General features: G+C 35.8%; 1 pseudogene; it reads right to left on the minus strand.

Annotated features, from left to right (window-relative positions):
- Positions 1-3,619: 3,619 nt before the first annotated feature.
- LOC105543092 lies at positions 3,620-4,565 on the minus strand (annotated as a pseudogene).
- Between the last annotated feature and the right edge of the window lie 973 nt (positions 4,566-5,538).

Genomic DNA, 5,538 nt, shown 5'->3' on the forward strand with positions numbered 1-5,538 from the left:
ACAAAATGCTGAGAAAAAAATGTAGATGATACAAACAAATGGAAAAATATCCCATGATCATGGATCAGAAAATCGGTATTGTTAAAATGACCATACTGCCAAAGCAATCTGCAAATTCAATGTAATACCTAACAAATTACCAAAGTCATTTTTCCACGGAATTAAAAAAAATATAAAATTCTTATTAAAAAGGAGCCTGAATAGCCAAAAGAATCCTAAGCAAAAAGAACAAAGCTGTAGGCATCACATTACTTGACTTGAAATTGCACTACAAGGCTATAGTAAGCAAAAGAGCACAGTACTGGTATAAAAATAGACACATTGACCAATGAAACAGAGTAGAGAACCCAGAAATAAAGCCACATATCTATAGCTGGCTGATCTGTGACAGTGTTGACAAAAACACACTGGGGAAAGGGCAGAAACCCTATTAAATAAATGGTGCTGGGAAAATTGGATTGCCATATACAGAATGAACCTGGACCCCCATCTCTCACCATATACAAAATTTAACTCAAGATGGAATAAAGACTCAAATGTAAGACCTGAAGTTTCAAAAATACTAGAGGAAAAGCTAGGAAAAACTTTTATAGACATTTGCCTTGGCAAGGAGTTCATGACTAAGACCTCAAAAGCAAATGCAACAGAAACAAAAATAGATAAAGTGGACTTAATTAAACTATGAAGCTTCTGTCCAGCAAAAGAAATTAATCAACAGAGTGAACAGATAACTTGCAGAAGGGGATAAAATATTTACCAGTTGTGCATCTAACAAATGACTAATATTCAGAATCTACAAGGAATTCAAACATCTCAACAACAACAAATAAAAAATAACTATTAAAAAGTGGGCAAAGGACATTAACAGACAGTTTTCTACAGAAGACATACAAATGGCCAACAAGCTTATGAAAATTGCTCAACACCAGTAATCATCAGAGAAGTGCAGATTAAAACCACAATGAGATACCTATCAGAAGGGCTATTATTAAAATGTCAAAAAATAACAGATGTTTGTGAGGATGTGGAGAAAAGAGAACATTTACACACTGTTGGTGGGAATGTAATTACCAGTACTCTATGGAAAACTACATGGAGATTTCTCAAGGAACTAAAAGTTGAACTACTATTTGAGATGCCAATTCCACTGTTGAGTAGTTTCCCAAAGGAAAATAAATTGTTATATATTTTTAAAACCTGTATTCATGTGTTTATCACAGTACTCTTCACAATAGCAAAAATATGGAATCAATCTAAGTGTCCACTACTGGATAACTGGATAAAGAAAATGTGGTCAGTATACACCATGGAATCATACTCAATCCCAAGAATGAAGTGATGTCTTTTGCAGTAACATGGATGGAACTAGAGGACATTATCTTAAATGAAATAACTCAGAAACAGAAAGTAAAATACTGCATGTTCTCACTTATAAGTAGGGGCTAAATAATATGCACATATGGCCATTTAGAGTGGAATAATAGACATTGATAACTGGGAAGGGTAGGAGGGTGGAAGTGGGATATGGGAGGAGAAATGATTTAATGGGTATAATGCACTCTATTTGGATGATGCCTATACTAAAAGCCCAGACTTCACCACTATGCAATATATCCATGTAACAAATCTCTGCCCCCTAAATCTATTTTTTTAAAAGAATAGACAAGAAATACAGATTTATTGGATGTGGAACCAAACGGGGACAACTTTCTGAGACCTAAAGTTCCAAAATAGCCATTCAACTATGCAGTTTGGAAAGTTAGAACTATGATCAATTACCAGATAATATAGGCAGAAAAATTTTACTCAGTTGAAAGAGAAATTTCTTGTGTTACGTATGTCAAATATTGAATCAAAGGAGTTATCACTGGAATTGTTTAGATAGATTATTTGATAGGTTTCTATGTATAGTTAAATTCAACAACTATCAATAAGTATCTACTATGTGAAAGGTATTCTGCTGAGTATTACAAAGTCTTCAAATAAAATCAAGACTTTTTATTTAGGAAATGTACAGTCTTGTGAAAGCTATAATAATATACACACAGGTGTGCACACATATAAAAAAACTGATATCAGCAAAGAAATATGAAAGAAAATTATGAGGAGAGAACAAATATCACAGGAGCGATCATAAAATATTTAATGAGGAAGATATTTAAAGATGAGCCTTGAAACATAAGTAGAACTTCAAGGTGAAGTGGGTGTTAAAGTTGAAGTGGAGTCAACAGTAAAGCCCACCATGAAAAAACTGCATACATCTGAAGAAGTCATAAGCACACTGGCGTTTTTAGACTGCAGAGTATGGGAAAAGAGAAAAAAGTGAAGGAAATTTTAAAGAAAAGTTAAGTCTGAATTGTGGAGGAAATTACCATAGACAGGATTTGCTGCTTTATTTAGTTGGTGCATGTGAAATAAAAATAAGATATATATTTATTTGTTCTTTTTAAAATGTTCTTAGGGCTGGATTTTTTTTTTTTATTATTATTATACTTTGAGTTCTAGGGTACATGTGCATAATGTGCAGGTTTGTTACATATGTATACTTGTGCCATGTTGGTGTGCTGCAGCCATCAACTTGTCAGCACCCATCAACTCGTCATTTACATCAGGTATAACTCCCAATGCAATCCCTGCCCCCTCCCCACTCCCCATGATAGGCCCCGGTGTGTGATGTTCCCCTTCCCGAGTCCAAGTGATCTCATTGTTCAGTTCCCACCTATGAGTGAGAACATGCGGTGTTTGGTTTTCTGTTCTTGCGACAGTTTGCTAAGAATGATGGTTTCCAGCTGCATCCATGTCCCTACAAAGGACACAAACTCATCCTTTTTTATGGCTACATAGTATTCCATGGTGTATATGTGCCACATTTTCTTAATCCAGTCTGTCACTGATGGACCTTTGGGTTGATTCCAAGTCTTTGCTATTGTGAATAGTGCCGCAATAAACATACGTGTGCATGTGTCTTTATAGCAGCATGATTTATAATCCTTTGGGTATATACCCAGTAATGGGATGGCTGGGTCATATGGTACTTCTAGTTCTAGATCCTTGAGGAATCGCCATACTGTTTTCCATAATGGTTGAACTAGTTTACAATCCCACCAACAGTGTAAAAGTGTTCCTCTTTCTCCACATCCTCTCCAGCACCTGTTGTTTCCTGACTTTTTAATGATTGCCATTCTAACTGGTGTGAGATGGTATCTCATTGTGGTTTTGATTTGCATTTCTCTGATGGCCAGTGATGATGAACATTTTTTCATGTGTCTGTTGGCTGTATGAATGTCTTCTTTTGAGAAATGTCTGTTCATATCCTTTAGGGCTGGATATTTGGAATCTTAATTCAAAGTGAATCATGTGATCATTTAGCAGAAACAGCATAGAAACATTAATTCAGTTAGTGATCTACTGGAACAAGGTAACTAAGATAGTGAGAATCTGAATTAGTATTTTGATGGTAGAAAAGAGATTGCTTAGCAATGATGATCACATTCTGGAGACATTTGAATTGGATGGCATTTAGTTTTACTCAATTCTAAAATTGCATGCATGGGTTTGTAACTCCAATTTTGGTAAATTTTCTAGACTTTGAAATAAGTCTTTATAGGAGTAGTACATGTTAAATATGAATTCCCTTCAAACATACAAATTTGAGCACAGCTTTCTGAATCTGCTTTGTTTTCACATTGTCGATGATGAGATTCATCACAGGGAGGATAAGCAAGTATATGTTAGCAATGAGGGTGGGCACATAGGGTGGGGCATGTTTTCCAAATCTGTGAACAAAGGACAGGCTGATCAAAGGGATGTAGAATATACCAACAGCAGTGATATGAGAAATGCAGGTGCTGAAGGCCTTCTTCCTCTCCTCTGAGGGTGCAATGCTGAGAACTGAGCGAATGATCAGCAGATAGGCGAGCAAGATAAAGATGGAGTCCACTCAGGCAGTAGAGATGATTGCAGTTAATCCTAATGCACTGTTGATCTTTGTGTCTGAACATGAGAGTTTCTTCACATCAGGCTGGAAACAGTAGAAGTGGTGGAGCACGTGACTCCAGCAGAACGACAGTCACTTAAAAAGTAGGATTAGTGGTGTCAAAATGACAGTCTCCCTGGTAATGACTGCCAAACCAATCTGTGGAATTCTTGCATGACTTAGAATGATAGCATATATTAAGGGGTTAGAAATGGCCACAAAATGATCAAAGGCCATAGCCTGGAGCACTGAAGATTCCATGAAAGTGCAGAGGTGAATGAAGAACATCTGTGATAAACAAGTGTTAAAGCTAATCTACCGAGCATTGAGCCAGAATATTCCCAGCACTGCCACCAGTGTAGAGATGCATAAGCCAATGTCAGTGGTGGACAACATGGAGAGGAAATAGTACATGGGCTCATGGAGGATTGGCTCAGTGAGGATGACAAAAAGGATCAAGGTATTCCCAGAAAGGGCAGTTAAATAGAGGCAGCAGATGGGGAATGGAGATGCAGATGTGGGCCCATTCAAGTCCAGGGACTGCCGTCAAGAGGAAAGTAGGGGAAGTAGAATTATGGAAGATTGGCATTATGGCCTTTTGGAGCAGAATTCTCTTGTAGGATCTTGACTTCCTAAATTTAGAATTTTTAAATTATTTTAGTTGAAGTTTAATATACATTCAGTAAAATGCATAAAGCTTTAGAGTACAGCTCAAGGAAGTTTTACATCCACCTCTACCTGTGTAACAACGTCCAAGATCAACTTATTGAACATTATCGGCAACCCAGAAGGCCTCTTAATGCCACATCCTCATCAGTGTCCTCTCAAATAGTAACCATTATTCTGAATTTTATTACCATAATTATCTCTCCCTATACTTGATTTTTATATAAATGAATCATGTATTACATACTGTTTGTGTTTAGCTTCTTTCATTCAATATTTTGTCTGTGAGATTAATCCCTGAACTAAGATATTTAATTAATTTCAATTTAACTTCAATTTATTTAAATACATTTATTCGATGTTTACCACTTACTATCTTGTACTCTCATGATTTTGATTAAATTTTTCATCCTTCAGCTGGATTATGAGAATAAGGGGTATTTGGGGCTAATCCTTGTTTAGTGGAGTTGCTTGCTCATAATAGATATTCAGTATGCATTTGTCAGTTGATTTACCTTTATTTGCTCTTCCTGAAATATTCTATTTAACTGTGATTAGGCCTTGGTATAAAAAAATAATTGACTAATTGTGATTTGGAATTTTAGAATTATTAACTTAGAAACCAAATTTCATTTACTCCATTTAGTAAGCAGGAAAACATCTCTTTTCAGTAACTACATTTACCTAAGAATTCACCCCAGGTAATGCCCATTCATCTTGCCTCATTATATATGTTTAATAGGAGAGAGATGTTTCAGTTCCTATGAACCTGAAACTTGATATTCTTCTTAGTTTGTAACATTAAAATACTGCCCTGTTTATGATTATAAAACCTGTTTCTGTTTTGATAAAAATCAGTGAGACAAATAATAAGCTTCTTTTGTAACATGTATGCC

This window comes from Mandrillus leucophaeus, unplaced genomic scaffold (assembly GCF_000951045.1).
Source record: "Mandrillus leucophaeus isolate KB7577 unplaced genomic scaffold, Mleu.le_1.0 Scaffold1065, whole genome shotgun sequence".
Taxonomy (NCBI): Eukaryota; Metazoa; Chordata; class Mammalia; order Primates; family Cercopithecidae; genus Mandrillus; species Mandrillus leucophaeus.